General features: G+C 52.4%; 1 long non-coding RNA gene across 7 annotated transcripts in view; it reads left to right on the top strand.

The window, feature by feature from the left end:
* LOC102168197 (uncharacterized) overlaps window positions 1-16,999 on the top strand; it is a 90,943-nt gene that overhangs the window by 32,239 nt on the left and 41,705 nt on the right. Inside the window, exon 3 of one of the 7 annotated variants that reach the window (XR_014833450.1) lies at window positions 12,401-13,047. The exons of 5 other annotated variants lie outside the window; for them this stretch is intronic. This is a non-coding gene — a long non-coding RNA (uncharacterized LOC102168197). Of the gene's footprint in view, window positions 1-2,839; window positions 5,177-12,400; window positions 13,048-16,999 lie in introns of those variants that run through there. One more of the 7 variants, XR_014833449.1, reaches the window with a different exon arrangement.

Raw genomic sequence — 16,999 nt, forward strand, 5'->3', positions numbered from 1 at the left:
AGAAGAATCAGTGGGAGAGTTCTTTTCTCGCCTGCAGCTGAAAGGTCCAAGCACATAAAACACAGACCCCACAACATTAAAGATTAATAAAGCTGACTGCTTGTGGTGCGTTTGCTGTTGAAATTTGTTTGTATGTAGTTGAAAGATGAAGTGGGCAAAAAACACTTGCTAGTAACATCCCAAAGGGTTAATTTTCACAGTACGTGAAGAGGGCCCACAAACTGATATCAAGATCCGTTGACTCCGCAGAAAAGTGAGAAAAGGTTGAGGAAATAAAGCAGGCACATAAAACAGGGACATATACTCAGCTTAGGACAAGACATGCAAGTGAAACTATTTTGGAGTTCGGTTTTTTTACCTCTGAATTGGGCACAGATTTGAGAGTTTGAAAACGGTTCCATTGGCTGAAGAAGGGAAAGCGGTGCCCCCCCGTCTATAGTCTGCAGGATTGAGCATTGATGCAGCTCTGGGGGGGGTCAAACTAGTAATACTTAACGGAACCTCTAAATCATACTCCTTCACCAAAGAAGTCTCCTTCTAGGAATCATAGATTGTTTGTTGTGTAAATACCCACCAATGGTGAATGACGTGTCGTGTAGAGCCCCCCCCCCCACAAACATACATGCACACACACACAGGGGGAATTCTTTATTTACTGATGTGAGAGCATCACAGTATGTGAAGAAAAAGAAGTTAAGATGCATATCATATGAGTTGGCCTTTTTCTGTAGCGGCGTAGGGATGCTTATGACTGCTAAGAGTGCGGAAGCGTGGGCATGTGTTTATGAAGTTAGCTTGCCTTTATGAAGAGCAAGAATCGCCACTCATCCTGTGTCACTTTTCTTTCGGGACAAGCAGATTGTCGTAGGAATTATTTCTATTTAGGAGGCATCTTGCCTCCTCCCTCTTGAGGCCCCACAAGACTCACTCCAAAACGAAGGATTAATTAAGAAATGTGTTCATACCTGTATCTCTTATGTTCAGACCTGGCTGCGACGGCAGGTGCCGTGGGCTCCAAAGAAGCCAGCGAGGTGGTATTTGCAGGGAGCAGATGCTCCCGAACCAAGGAGAGGGCAGAAAATGATGGAACAATGGCTGAGAGACAGGTGGCCCCTGCCTTGTGCTTGGGGAGCTTGTATCAGCCGTCACACCGCACCCCAAACAAAGGCCCAGCAGGTGCTGCCGTCTGCCCAGGCTCGGGCTCCCAGAACCTTGGCAGATGTGCGCACGGCGCACAGATGCTGGGACGGGAGCCATGCTTCCCTCCCTTGTTTCCCTGGCAGGGCTGATGGTCAGCCTCACGTTGTCATTGGACTCAGATAAAACGTCTGTCCCCTGAACCCTGAGAACGTGGGCTCGAAATCAGAGCTGTCCTGAGAGGAGGGAGGAGACGTGTCCTCAGAGCCTGCCATCGGAGTCTGATGTTGGTTCAGCCTGAAAAGCTGGCCTGGAGACTGTCTTTCCTCTGTGCTGTGACGGAGCACAAGTCTGTACAAAGACCCACATCTCAGGAGTAGACAGGCCGAGGATGCGGCAGTTCGCGGACAGGCGAGTAGAAGCGGCTGGGTGCCGAGGCTGGCCCGAGAGCGCACCAGGGGCTGCCGGCGGCACCTGTCAGTCCACTCCCTCCCCTGTGGGTGCACCTGCCGCGCTGGCTCCGGGAAGACGAGGGCTTCCTTCCAGTATTTCCCAGTTAACACGAGTGTCATGTTACCTCTCCTGGGAGAGGGTGCTGGCGGCTCAGTGCAGGAGGAAGAAGCCCTTCGGCTGCTCCTGGCTGGTCCGGTCAGCTGGGGGCGTGAGGGCCTCCAATAGGGCCTAGATCACAGCCCTGCAGCCTGGCGGCCTCGGCCTGGAGTTACCTCTCCATACGGCCAGCGCTCCTGGGTGCCACCCCCCACCCCATGCAGTCCCGGGCACACGCACACATGGTCAGCCCCTGCTGCCCGCTCTCCTTTGTACCCTGAAGGGTGGCCGTCTGCTCGCCCAGCAGCGCAGAGCAGACTGGAGGCTGTGGGTCCTCAGGCAACAGAACAGCTCCCCAGGCCAGCCGGGTGGTGCACGGGAGCTGCACGGCTGGCCCAGGAATCCTGCAGCCCTAGAGAGAAGCAGGAGCACAGTGGTGGGTTCCGAGGGCACACCCCAGTGTAGCCCGTCCGGAAACATGAGCCTCTCGGTGGGCAGGAGCCACAGATGAATGGCAGAGCAGCCTCTCAAGGGTTTCGGGACCACGGCTGACCCTAGCGCAATGCAGGAGTGTTGGGACCCGACCCCCTTACTGTCCAAAGATCTGCGTGACATCATGTAGTCAGCCCTGCAGACCCTCGGGTCCTTGGTGTCGGCGATTCGGCATTCGTGAATGCAGACAACCTCGGGTCGTGGCGCACCGTGGTATTTACTGTTGAAAAATGCCGCACGCAGTGGCCGTGTGCAGTCCAAACCCGGGTTGTTCAGAGGCTGACTCCGAAAACGCCTGGGCCGTAAGTGGAAATAAACAGCAGCAAAACAAGCGTCCACGTACCACGCAGGGATTAGAGTCCCCCGATTAGTGAATTTTAATACCATACTGTAGTTGCATCATGTATTTTTATTTTATTATTTTATTTATTTATTTATTTACTTACTTAGTCTTTTTGCGTTTTCTGGTGCTGCTCCCACAGCATATGAAGGTTCCCAGGCTAGGGGTCTAATCGGGGCTGTAGCCACCAGCCTACGCCACAGCCACAGCAACGCGGGATCCGAGCTGCGTCTGCGACCTACACCACAGCTCATGGCAACGCCAGATCCTTAACCCACTGAGCAAGGCCAGGGATTGAACCCACAACCTCATGGTTCCCAGTCGGATTCAGTAACCACTGCGCCACGATGGGAACTCTGCTTCATATACTTTCAATAAATATGTTCTGTCAGGGTACAGTTTAGTGTTTTAATAACCCATGTGAACAGTACAATCAGAGGGACCTCCTGGGACTTGTCTCCCTTTCAGCGTCATGTTTAAGCTTTCGCCGCGTTACCTGATGTAGAACAGTTTCATGCGTTTCAGTCACTGTGCTGTGTACCTTCAGCGACTCTCCCACAATTAGTCTGGCCCCCCATCGGCGATCAGATTTTTCCAGTTTTCCACCATTCCCAGGTCAAATAACATTCTTGTACGCAAGGAGCATTGTTACCTGCCTTCGCACAGCCAAATGCAAGATTTTCTTTGTGACGTGTGTCCGGTGCCAGAGCTGGTGTTCTCTGGGAGGGAGGTGAGCTGGGGTGGCCCTGGGAATCAGCCCTTGTGGGCGTGAGCGAAGCAGGGCTGGGCAGAAGGACAAGGGCACCTAAATGCAGTCCACACGGAGGTTCAGCAAGAATGGCCATGCCCTAAATTCAGTAGCATTTTTACACAGAGACCACACTTTTGAAGTTAGAGGAGTCTCCCTGAAGTTTCTTGAATTGCGCCTCCGTGGGCCACTTGAGCAGGGCTCTAGGTGAAGCTTCCTCCCCTGCCCTCACCCTGGTGGTGGATGGCACCTTCTCCTAAGAGAACGGGGCTGAGCCTGTTTTCATTTTTCCCAGCACCAGGTAGAGGCCCCTCTTAGAATTTTAATTGCTCCCTCAGGATTGAGCAGCAGCTCCCAGAAATGTCATTGGGTCCTAAATAGCCAAAGGACGAACTTACATTGTCAATTTGCCTTCCAGTGGTGAGAAGCCCTTTATGCTTTTGGGGAAAGCGAAAATAGACTGGTTTCCCAGGATCAGTGAGCCCGTGGAGGAGGCAGACCCAATCAGTCTTCAGTCACTCACTCACCCTGGCACTGGAGTAAGAACTTGGACCGTGAGGCTACACCTGTCTCGTTATTGCAGTAGTGGAAACTCCAAGGCAGACTGCATTGGGCAGTGCTCGCGTTTGCTTGTCTGAGCACCAGGTCACGTGTCGTTAGAGCACAGGGCAGTCAATGAGGGGACCTCAGAGCTGCAAAACAAGTCGAACTTTTGAGAAGGAGTCTCTGTCTGCACGTGGAAATAAATAATTGCTCCGTCAGCAGAGGTCACGGTCAGAGGTAACCCGAGGTACCAGGTGCCGCCATCTGGCCCCTCCCTGACACTGTGCCTGCCGAGGGATGTGTCCCGGCTCTTTTCAGCCCCATCCTCGCATCCAAGCTGCTCAGCCTCCTCCAGACCTAGTTGATAGTTGGATCAATAGGGGCTTTGGGCTGGGAGTGCTTTCCCAGGCTTCCTCTGTGCACTGCCAGTCGCAAAGCTGGAAGAGCCCAAGGCCGGAACCCAGATCTCACGCATTGTCAGATTCCCACTGCGTTTCTGCAGAGTGGAGCCTGAGCGTGCCGTACCCGCCTCACAAGTTCTGCTGAGATGAGGCTGTAGAAGGGAAGTGCATCAGGAAGCTATCAAATACGCTCTTCTTAGAAATCAGTTCTTCCCAAACTCAAACTGGGGATTTGGAGCCTGGGCAGGAAAAGGAACTCATTTGCAGGTAATTGGAGGAAACCCATCTGGATGGTGAAACTCACATACTGTGACCAGAGAACATCGCAACTGATGCCCGAGACGGTGGCCCAGCTAAGTCGCCATGGCCTTCGGGTCTGCTGAAGAAGTGGGCCAGTGAATGACAGTCTGGTAACCAGCAGCAGCCTGAGCCCAACCCACACTCATCGCCTCAAGGGAAAATGTGTTTCCAAGGAAAGTCTTCTAAGCTTGTTTCCAAAGGCCTAAATTCCAACGCCTGGGCCAGTAGCGGAGCCCAGAGCATCCCCACCCCCAGGCTAGAAAAATTCTCCGATGGGTGGGGGTGGGGGTGGGGTCAGAGAATGCTGGGAGCGGGGGTGGAAATGGGAGGAATGTGTCCCAGATGCCTGGCTACAGCCCATTGTGGGGACCGGCGGGGGGTGCATTTGGTCGCTGGTCCGTGATGCCTTCAGCTGGCTGCATGGAAGAGTCTCCTGGAAGGAGGAGTTCCCTTCGTGGCTCAGTGGTTAACGAATCCGACTAGGAACCCTGAGGTTGCGGGTTCGATCCCTGACCTCGCTCAGTGGGTCAAGGATCTGGCGTTGCCGTGAGCAGTGGTGTGGATTGCAGATACGGCTCGGATCCTGTTGGACCCCCAGCCTGTGAATCTCCATATGCCACAGAAGCGGCCCTAGAAAAGGCAAAAAGACCAAAAAAAAAAAAAAAAGGTGCCTCCTGGGAGGAGCGCTAGAAAAAGCGGCGTCCCAGCTGCTGGGACAGTGGCCGACCCACCTGTAGAAGTAAGGTGGGCCATCCTAGCATAATAGACAGAAATTAACTAAAAGTGGATCGGAAGCTCCATGTAAGACCTGCGTCTCTGACAGTCAGACTAAAACATGGGTAAGTCTATGACCTTCTTAGATACAGTACTACAGTCACAGATGACGAAGGCAGAAAGTTAAGTTGGACTTGCTTAAAATTAGAAACGTGTGTGTGGCAAAGGCCATTATCTCAGAGGGGCAGACCTACAGAGTGGCCGTAAACGTGTGCAAATCACCTGTCTGGAAAAGGTCTAACATGCAGGATATATAAAGGACTCTGGCAACTCACAACAAGAAGACAGCCCAGTTTAAAAATTGGCAAAGGCCGTGAGGAGACACGTCTCCGAAGAAAATACACACGTGGTCCGTCAGCACCTGAGAGGATGCTTTCCCTCCCGAGTCGGTGGACAGACGTAAAGCAGAAGCGCAGTGAGCTGTGAGATGACGCTTCTCACGGATTAGGTAGGCTGCAGTAACACCGCCAAATAAATAAGTGAGAAACAGGAACCCCTCATACGTTGCTGCTGCTGCAAAATAGTTCATCCTTGTGGAAACAGTTTCGCTCTTCCTCAGAAAGTGAAGTGTGAGATTACGCTATGAGCCAGTGATTCCACTGCTGTGTCCGTACCCCGGAGAACTGAAAACTCATACAGATACTTGCAGCCAAATGTTCACAGCAGCACCGTTCACAGTGGTCAAGAGGATGGGCACAACCCACTGTCCGTCAACAGACAGAGGGATAAACGGATTATAGTAGATACATATGTTGGAACATTATCCAGCCATGGAAAGAAAGCAAGCACTGGTACGTGCTGCAACGGGGATGAAGCTCGAACAGCAATATGCTCAAAGGAAAGACGCCAGGCAGAAAAGCCACACTGTAGAATTCCGTTGATAAGAAAAGTGTGGAGTCCCCGTCGTGGCACAGTGGTTAACGAATCCGACTAGGAATCATGAGGTTGGGGGTTCGATCCCTGGCCTTGCTCAGTGGGTTTGGGATTCAGCGTTGCCGTGAGCTATGGTGTAGGTCGCAGACATGGCTCAGATCTGGCATTGCTGTGGCTGTGGTGTAGGCCGGCAACTACAGCTCCGATTCGACCCCTAGCCTGGGAACCTCCATATGCCGCAGGAGCAGCCCTAGAAAAAGCAAAAAGACAACAACAGCAAAATGCAGAATAGGTAAATCCATAGAAGCAGAAAGTAGATGGGTTGCCGGGGTAGGGAAAACGAAGAGTACCCACTTCATGGGTACAGGGTTTTATTTGGGGACGATGAAAACGTTTTGGAGCTAGATGGGGGTGATTCTTGCCCTAGGTGTTGGCTGAGTTCACTCTAAAATAATTCATTGTATGTTACCTCAACAAAAAGAAATCCACACCCGAGACCCGTTGAACTCAGGAGCAAGGCCAGGCGTCAGTACTTTTAAAAGTCCTCCAGGCGCTGTCAGCTGTAGCCGTGGCTGACCTGCAGGTGTGGGTGCAGAGGGCTGTGGCTCTCCGTGTCCCAGGCATGTCCCAGGAGGGGGAAGGGCTGCAGGACACCCAGCATACAGCGTCTCCCACCGATCACGTGGACCCTGGCTGAGGCTAGATTGGCCGGCCCATTCTCCACCCTGTGGTGCTGGGGAAGAGTCTAGAACCACAGTCCAGCTCGGCTGTGGAAGGGAGCCACCCACCCAGAGGAAAGAGGATTTGAACTGTAATTAAAGTGGTATTTTGAGCACATCTGAGTTTGCGGACTCAGCTTAGATGCCGCGTGTCTTTGTGCATTTTAATTCTGCACATGCTCACTCACCATCAGGTTCCTGCAGGGAGTCGCTGACGGGAGTAGGAGCCTGGCTGCCCTGTCTTCGTGAACATATATTCACGGAGCCTCTGCCCAGTGCAAGACACTGTTCCAAGTGCGGGACACTGTTCCAGGCACTGGCGTCAGAGCAGTGAACTGGCGGACAGCAGCCTTGTGTACCCTGTGGTGGGATCAGCACTCGGAGCTTGATCCCCCATCCTGTGGCCCCAGCCCACGTGACCGTGGCGTCTGGCTTCGTTTGAGTCTGTGGCTGTCCTTGGTCTCCCTCTGGTAGGTGAGAAAACCGCGCAGTTCGGTTCGTTGCCCCGTTGGCCTTTACCCGTCTCTGACGCTGTTGTTCGGTGGTCTCTCAGACAACCCTCTAGAGCCAGGCTGGCACACTTCTGCTGAAGGGCCAGGTAGGGCATAGTAAAGGCTTTAGGTACCCTCAGAACCCTGCGAAATGTGACCACTTACAAACGTAGACGCTGTCGTGGGCTCCTAGCCCTTGTGACAAACAGCAGGCTCTGGGGGGTCCCCCTTGCCAGAAAGTGGATGTGGCAGGTGGAATAACGGTCTCCAGTCCTTCTCTGACCTTCGGTCCTGGGAGGTGGCTGGCCTGGCTGCCACAGGGCAGCTGTTAGCAGACTTGGAGCCCTGGCTCCTCCGGGGCATCTGTGCCCCCCCCACCCCCGGATTGTCCCCTTTGGTCTTGCTGACCTTTCACTGGTGACTGCCCAAGGTGCTCTCCAGAAGGCGATGAGATTTGCTCTCTAGACAAAAAGAGGAAGGGTGAGGGAGGGAGACAGGCAGCGGGAAGGAAGAGGGTTCAGCGTCCCTGGGGTTGCACCCTGCGACCCAGTGGGCTGATCCAAGTTAATTCGTCGTCGTCCCGTGTCCTTTATTAATTCAGTCTCTTCATCAGCGGGGCAGTTCAGTAGCTGCCTTTAAGCGTTTTTATCCTATGAGAGAACTTTGGTTTTTGGTAGCTTATAATACCCTTGCATGTCAGCACTTTTGTGTGTTCTTAAACTGACTATTCCAATGTTTTGAGAAGTCTTAGCCAAAAACTATTTGTTCTCACCTAGAATGAAGTTGTTCTCTGCCTCCCTCCGCCCCCCCAATTTTACCTGCTAGGATTGACTCTGAAACACGTCATTCCCGTCCTGGACTGGGGTGCTGGCCGGCCTCTTCTCACCTTTCAGCCGGGAAGGCCTTCATCCTCCCTCATCTGGGAGCCCAACAGAAACCTCATTTCCTTCTCTTTCTCTCACCTCTTCAACCTGCAGAAATCCCTGCCTTCGCACCCTCACTTTCCCCCAGGTTGAGATTTGGGGTTTGTTTTGGGGGGGGCATTGATTGATAAGCTCTTGCGTTCCACAGCCAATGGCATCTGCTTAAACTCGTGTTAGAGTTCACTGGAGGTCACTGCCACGCCTTTTCCAAATCCCCCACAGTTCGTATCAATTCAGATATTTGAAGATGAACGGCGGCGTGCTGGGTTTAGCAGGGTGGACGGAGCCTCTCTTGAGAGACTCAGCTCTAGGAGTTCCCTTCGTGGCTCAGTGGTTAACGAATCCAACTAGGAACCATGAGGTTGCAGGTTCGATCCCTGGCCTTGCTCAGTGGGTTAAGGACCCGGCGTTGCCATGAGCTCTGGTGAAGGTTGCAGACATGGCTTGGATCCTGTGTTGCTGTGGCTGTGGCGTAGGCTGGCGGCTACAGCTCCGATTAGACCCCTAGCCTGGGAACCTCCACATGCCGAGGTAGCGGCCCTAGAAAAGGCAAAAAGACAGAAAAAAAAAAAAGAAAAGAGAGAGAGAGTCAGCTTTACTGAGACAAGTGTCAGGAGAGGGACCTGCCAGTGTTTGGAGGAGCTGCCAAGGTCCTCTCTGAGCAGGTGACTCCCCAGTGGCCTTGGGGGATGCTGACTTATGTCCAGGGCCTCACATCCATCCCGTGTGTTCTCTCGTAGCTTTAGAGCCCAGGCGCGTTTCCTCCGTGCGCATCACACAACGAGCTGCTCCACTGAGCTGTGCGGGGGGCGAGGGGAGGGGGTTGCCTGTCTGTACATCGAGGCCGGCATTTCTCCACCTCTCAAAGGCACGGTTGGCCTTTGGGGCCATGAATCCCTGGTGCCTTTGAGGCGTTCACCAGCATCCCTGGGCTCCGCCCACTAGAGGGCAGTAGAGCCCCCCTTCCCCGCCAGCCCCCTTCTTAGCAAGGAAAACTCTCTGGACCTTCCAGACGTCCCCTAGGCAGGACTTTCCTTCCAGAATCTCAGAGATTCACAGTTTAGGTGTCCATGGTTTTTTTTTTTTTTTTTTTTTTTTGAAACCTGAAAAGGTCCTTTTACTCAGTATTTCCTGAACTGACTTGGCTGTAGATACAGACCGTTGACATTCACGCAGGAGCTATTAGCATCCCTCGAGAGGAGGCTTTTACGCCAGCCTTGGGATGTGGAGGAAGCGTTCTGTGTGTGAGGGTTGTGACGGAGGGTCACGCTGCTCAACGGCCCTGCTGCGTGTCACGGGACTCACCTGAGGCAGGTGCAGTGAGGACGGCGTCTTGTCTGCCCTCGGCTTTAATTCAGACTCTCGTCCTTCGCATCCCCTTCCTCTGCGGGTGAGGGTCAGAGCAGAGGCGGACCTGGAGCCTGGGGACCTTGGCGTCGGGACAGTTGCCCTCCTCGTTCTGGGTGGAAGACCGCGGACGTGCTCTGGTTGGCATCCTCGTGGGACCCCAGTACCGCACCCAGAGGCGCTCTCACCGCAAACCCCTTTGGGGACACGTTCTTTTTCGTCTAAGGCTTCCCCTGATGTCTTAAATGGTATTGAAACGTGAGGAGACTCCCCTCCCCGCCCCAGACCCCGAGACAGCCTCGAACCCGCTCAGGAGAGCACGGCCGAGGTGGCTTGCCAGCATCATCTCGTCCAGGCGAGACCGCGCACGTGTGCCCACGCCCGCGTGTCTCAGCTGGACTGCCGTGTGTCAGGTGTCAGAAGACCCTCTTCTGTAGATCTTGGGCCCAGGCAAGGAGAGGCTTGGGGTTGACACGTTGTTTTGCTCCATAAAAATGTACTTTTTCTGCCCTACACGGAGCATCAGGGAAACCAGATGTATTCCCTTGAATATGTACGGTCTCACAGCTTCTTCCATGCATAATTCATCGCACATAGTGCTGTCTACCCATCAGCGGGGCTGCCCAGGCGAGGAGAAGGAGCCGCACGCGCCGCCTCCCTCCCCGGCCGTCCGCGAGCCTGAAGCAGACAGATGGGGAGCCGTATGCCTCGTCCGATCGCCCTGTGCAAGATAATAAAACACACTTTGTTGGAATTTTCTACAACAAGCCTTTATTACTTTAATAAATCACGGAGGGCAATCATCAGGAAAAAAGCACTGCTTTTCCAGCCAGTCTTCTCAGAGGAGCGTTTGGCTGCTTTTGTTATCATGGGGCCCAACAGCGTTGCCAAATTAGTCTGTTTTAAATATCTAAGGAAGCTTTCTGCTTCATGGAAGCACCCTTTCCAGTTTACCTAGATCTCAAAATTAGACACCTTTGTTTCTGATTATAAATTATAATCACCGCTAGAGTGTAAAGATTTTAAAAGATAAAAAGTCACTTATTATCGATACTACCAGGTAGAGATAAGTACCCTTTCTTGCTTGCTTTAAAACGTTCTGGGATATACAGCCCTACATAAACAAATATGTACTTAAAAACACAAGTAGGATTATGTGGTAAGTGCTTATGTCTTTCAGTAGCACTGTATTGTAGTTCTCATTTCCTGTAATTTACACACACACCCGGTGTCATGGCTCCGTGGCCTCCCCTGGTGCATATCATTCTGCACCGTTTAATCAGATTCCCAACACTCTTCTACATCATTATTGAAATGTTGCCGTGTCCTCTCACGGAGTTCCTTTTCCTTTCATGCATCTTCCCATCATGATGGGAGAACGGCTTGGTCCACCGATGTAACCCTGCCCCACTCAAGTCCCTGAGTGCAGACCAGCAGGTGCTGTTCTGATCACTCTACATAAATTTCACAGTTTTTCCTCCACTGTAAAACCTAGACGCAGGAGCAGTCGGGATGGGCAGCAGACCAGCCACGCCCAGACCAATTCACTGGGGGGTCCGTGTCCTGCACGAAGACACAGTTGGGGGATTGGCTACAAGAGCACCCTGCGGGGAGGTCAGCCTCTGCGGTGGGATATTTGTGTGTTGAGGATTCGAGCACTTTGAATCCTGGGTTTCGATGTTACAGTTTTTCTGATGTTGGTGTCTCTCCAGATTGTCTTCTAAGGGACTTAAACCAAAGAGCACGTCAGAGCTTTCAGCAGCGGGAGTGAGCAGGGTCGCGCAAACACAAGACAGGCCTCCGAACGGGGGCACCACTGGCCCTCCTGCTGCTTCCTGCTACTGCTGCTCTGTGTCCATCTGCTGTCCCCTGGTGGACACTGACCTCCCCTGGCCCCTCAAGTCCCAACAGACTCCAGATATGGTTCCCTGGAGACGTTTTTGAAGACTTGACTCTTCCCTCTTGTGGAATTCTCTTAAGCATTTGATCATATCACTGCTTTTAGAGTCCGCTGGCTGTGTGCCTTCAGACCCAAGACTCCTGATAAAGACGTCCTGTCTCATTTTCACACTTCAAGGGCTTGATCTTATCTTCACAAAATCGGCCTCTCCGTCAACAAGGCCCCTCCACCTCTGCCATTCTTCCCCAGCCCTCAGCATGGGAAGCAGACAAAACACAGAGCCTTCATCTCTACAGCTTGGAAAGAAGGCTCCTGCTTATGATGTGAGGTGGTTTAGACGCCCAGACTTTGCCGTCCCTTCCGAACAGGGTTTTGCCTTTCGTGGCTCAGCCTAAGGCCCTTTGCAAAGAGAAGATCCCACCTCCCAAGGGATCATCATTTTCCTCCTCCAGCCTTGCTGCTCGTCATCAAACAAGGAAGCCAAGGAATGGCTTCCTAAAGGCTTCCGTACCGCCGGGTCCGTTTTCAGCGGGAGTGAAGGTCAGTCTACTCAGACCCAGCCACCCCCTTCTCAAAAATGTCTTCGGAACAGAGAGGTTTTTTGTTTTTTTGGTTTTTTTTTTGTTTTTTTTTTGTTTTTTTTTTTTTTTTGTCTTTTTGCTATTTCTTGGGCCGCCCCTGCGGCATATGGAGGTTCCCAGGCTAGGGGTCGAATCGGAGCTGTAGCCTCCGGCCTACGCCAGAGCCACAGCAACGCGGGATCCGAGCCGCGTCTGCAACCTACACCGCAGCTCACGGCAACGCCGGATCGTTAACCCACTGAGCAAGGGCAGGGACCAAACCCGCAACCTCATGGTTCCCAGTCGGATTCGTCAACCACTGCGCCACGACGGGAACTCCCCAGAACAGAGAGTTTTTTTGAGCTTCTCGGGGGACTCCTCCCTAATGTGGGGGTGGGAAGAACCAGTAGGATATGCACCTCCTCAGGCATTTGTTGCATTGAGCCACAGGGAGCTTCAGAAACACGGAGGCAGCTTTCAGCAACAGTGGGAGGGAAGGAATATTTTCTGGGACTGAAGATATTCTTAACCCTCCCAGCACTGGGCACGGCTCGTTTTTGCCAGCACGTATGATTTTTTCAATGTGCTGATTCTTTTCTTAACAGGATAATTTTAAGATTGAATAATGCTTAAATCATGTATTTATTATTCTTGCTAATAGAGAACCTGGTGTTGGCTGATAGGCCCTTTTCACATAGCTGCCTATGTACATTCTCAGCCTGTTTTCTCTTCTGATGTTTTTTGGTAGAAGACATTTAGCTAATGCAAAACCATGAAACCCATGACAATATAATGTAAATTACTCATCATTAAATCAGAAAATAAGATCACTGTGAGTCAAAAACTCAAACTCAGCAAAGTCATAACAGAAGCAGAAAAACATGAAGGCATGACAGAGGCTCTGGGATGAAGCCAAGACACAGGAGTAGAAGACAGCGTTACCTCAAAAATGAACACAATTACAAAAACAAACAGCGGAGATGACGTATAATGGAAAACCCCATAAGGCACGTGAAGGAGTGACCTAAGGCCAAGGGCCGAAAGAAAAGGACTGTGATCAGAGAGTCCATGATCCGGAAGCCTGGCAAAGAAGATCCAACATGCAAATACATGGCGTCGCTTAGAAAAAAATAAAGCGATGGAAGAAGTCATTTAGAATTGAATTCGAAGACGTTTTTGTAAATCGAAAATGGACTGAATGTATACACTGCAAGCCCCGCTACCTTCAGCCCAGGAACACGGAAGTGGCCACTCTGGAATATGACCCAGTCACGCAAATGTTGACGATAAAAGGATCCCTAGGCTCTCTGGCTAAAAGGAGGACCCAGGAAACGAGGTTGCCAGCAGACGCCAGCAGCAGCGTCCCCAGGAAGGGAACCGCGGTGGCGCATCTCAGGAAGGTGAAGGAGACTGCAAGCCTGAAGCTGACAATGCTGCAGGAAGCAAGGAATTTTAAAACCTTAAAGATGAGATCATAGTTTAGAAAATTCGTCTGCGGCCCACGTCTGCCCACTGTTTTTGTGCAGCACACTAGCTGACAATGGTTTTTCTGTGATTGTCTCTCTCTGCACATGCGCCCGAGTAGTCCTCCTGTTGGGTTTGTTAGCACCTGTCAGCACCCAGCCTAACACCAGCGAAGACGTCGGAGTCTGCCAAGCTTAGTTCTAATACCGGAGGAGAGGTAGGCGGACGTCCAAGACTCTTTCCTCTCCGTTTTCAAGGCCGATACTGTCTTTTCCGAACTCCCGTTCAAAGCCGAATGTATGTGTCCAGTTCCTCTCCCAACAGCCTTGACGTCTAATCCCCTTGCATGACCGGGGAGGGTGTGTTTGCCTAGCAGTGCGTGAAGACGAGGCATGGGGAACACAGGCTTTGAAGAGGACAGCAGTTCCTCCTCCGTTTGCATTTTGAAGCGCCGGGTGTGTATCAATCAGCTCAGGCTGCCGCAGTGACCAGAGACTGGGTGGCTCATTCAGCAGGAATGTTCTTTCTCACAGTCCTGCAGACCGCATTCCAGGATCAAGGCCCCCGCTGATTCCGTGTCTCGTGAGAGCTCTCGTCCCAGACTGCATCCGGCCACCTTCCCAGGAGGGTTCACGTGACACACACACAGTTCATGTGTATTCTTTGTGTGTGCACGGAGAGAGAGCTCTCTGAAGGACCCTAATCCTGTCATGAGATTCCCCACCCCCGCACCCCGTCCTGACCTCAGCTAATCCCAGTCACCTCCCAAAGTCCCGTCTCCAAATACCATCACCTTGGGGGTTAAGGCTTCAGTGTGTGAGTTAGGGTTGGGGGACACTCAGTCCATAGAGGGGGTTTGCACCTTAGGAGAAAAGCTTGAAGACAAAATTTACATAGGTAGATGAAATGCAGGAAAAGGTTCGGTTGGGTGAAATTTGATTTTGTCTTTCCTTTGGAACCAACTCCAATGACCTCTATAGAAAGTTGTTTTCTATTTGTTGAAATATCAGCGATAAAGTGCTTTGGGTTTTTTTTTTGGTTTTTTTTTTTAACCTTTCACAAAAGCTTATCTCATTTTAAAGACCCCTGTGCAGATGCGGCTAGTTCAAAACAACAAACCCATCACTTTTAGAACAAAGATTCCATGTGCCGGAGTCTGTGGTTTGAGTCCCATTATTTCTGCAGGCTCTGCGAGCAGGGCCGCTGGTCAGCTGTGTGTTCAGACAGTAGATCCGTAAGCCACAATCTCTAATTAGGCCTCCGCCAGCAAGCGCTCAAAGCTCCCTTTTTGGAGGCGGCCGGCGAAGGTCCAGTGCTTTGGGCATCAACACGACGTGTCGTCTATTGATTGCTGCCCTAGGAGCTGCGGGAGGACACTCAGAGAACAGGAGAGATTTGGCCGCAGCAGCTTCCAAGAAGTGAGAGGTTAGCTCCTTTTATCCGTACCGGGACTGGAGCCTGGCTCTCTGTTGTCACAAGGAATATAGTCAGAGTTCATGAAATACCGAAAGGCCCCTCTCGGAGGCATTCGCACCCGTGACGGCGCTTCTGTGTTACCAGCAGCGGGAAGGGCAGCCCCGCAGAGCAACAAGGTCAGAGGGCCCAGGCTGCTCGTAGGACCCGCGTTCATGCCTCTGACTTCATCCCTCTGTACTTGGAGGCCTGGGGGTGAGCTCTCAGGCCTCTTGGAATTTTTGAAGAGAGGTGACTGAAGTTAAACTTGCTTCTTGCTTTCAGAAAACCAGTCATTCCCCATAGACAGCTCTGAGAAGTCCTCTCAAGAGCTTACAGCTTTTATTATAACAGCTATTTTATTGTTTGCTTCTAAACTACCTCAAAATGTTCCAAGGACCAAGGAGGGAAGTAATGTTTTGTTTTGTTGTTGTTGTTTTGCTAACTTTATTCGAAAGGCACAGAAGCACAGCTTGATAGGAAGTGGTAAAGGAAATATGTCTGTTATTTTTGAAGTAGTTGGTTTTCACCAGGGATAAAATACTGGTTCTGGCTGGTTCTTCTCTTCCCAAGGTGTTTATATCAGGAACCTACTTTAGTTTGTACACGTAGAGGCGAAAAATATGTCATGTTTAGAACCTCTCCTTCCTCAGAAAAGTCCTCATTGGGATTCTGGCCACACGGAGCAGAGGACAGGTGCGGCGTTAGGGAGGCAGCAGCTGAGGCAGCCTGCTTCCCGGCTCCTTGTCGCCAGCGAAGGAGAAAGAGGACAACCGTCTGAGGCGCCCAGGGTCTGGTGTCTTCTGAGAGTCTTCGGGGGAAGGCGTGCACTTGACGCAGGGGTCCTAGGGCCGATCAGCTTGAAAGCCAGCCACTTGGGCTGCAATCCCCGCCCAGCAGGGTCCCACCAGCATCCTCCCGGGAATCAAAGCCCCTGCCTGGGCCGGAAGCCCACCTCTCCTGATTGTCTGTCCACATCTTACCCAGCCTGGGCTTTTAGAAAAGCGGGCTGGAGCCCTGTGGGTCCATGGTCCTCACTGTCTGCTCCCTTCCAGTCACGGGCAGGGTGGAACTGTGGGCATTTTCATTTCAACAGCTTTTCTTCTGTGTGTGTAAGCAGAGCTCCAGCTCCCGTTCCCAGCCTGAGCCTCCTGGGGGGGAGTCTCCCTGAGCCTTTGTTTTCCAAGGTCCGACTCCAGATTCCCTGAGATGATCCCCAGAGAAGGACGTCTCAGCATCCCTTGCCTCTCCCGCTGGAAAACCTCAGGCCCGGCAGCCCAGGCGCGGTCCACGCAGCGGCCTGCTGGCGGGGAGGGTGGTTCACACAGCCGCTGGCGTGGCGGCGCATTTTGGGTGGTGCAGGTGTCGGCCTGTCGCCTACATAGATCCTCACCAGGAACCGCCCCGCTGGCTTCCCAGGAGGTCAGCGTGCACCTGCTCAGTCCCGTATTCCAGCTGCTTGCTGTGGAGCCTGGCGCTGACTGCGGCGTCAGCGGGCCGTCCGCAGCAGGTGAACAGCCCTCCAGGCGCTCTCGGTGGAGGAAGAGCCCCCGGGAGAGGGCCGGTGGAACTCTGGCTTCTCCTGCCTTTGAAGTGACTTTTTCACGGGTTCCTTCTCTGGGACGATTCAAGTTTCCTAGGTGGCCTACAGTGAATTTTCTAAGGATTCATGGCAAAGGAGGGAGGCTGCTAAAAGGACCACGACTCCCTGTTCAAGAATCTGCTGCGAGTTAGGAGCAGGAAAGTGCCCTTTTGGGGAACACACTTCCTGCCACCAATAGCAGCGCTCACCCTTTGTCTTAAACAGGAAGGGAAACTCAGCACGGATTTGAGGGGTGGGCCGGGCTTCGAGCCTGATGGTTGCAGTGAGGTTCCTCCATCTGTGGAGAGAGAATAAACTGGCCTCCGTTTGAGAAAGGAAGCTGCTGAGATTCCTCGGGGGTGATGGTTCCTGCGGGCTCAGAGGCGAAGACTGGTTCAGCCTCA

This window comes from Sus scrofa, chromosome 18 (genome assembly GCF_054392235.1).
Source record: "Sus scrofa isolate SSC_HxYL_T2T_F1_AM1 chromosome 18, Sscrofa_HxYL_maternal_Yorkshire_Landrace_v2.0, whole genome shotgun sequence".
NCBI lineage: Eukaryota > Metazoa > Chordata > Mammalia > Artiodactyla > Suidae > Sus > Sus scrofa.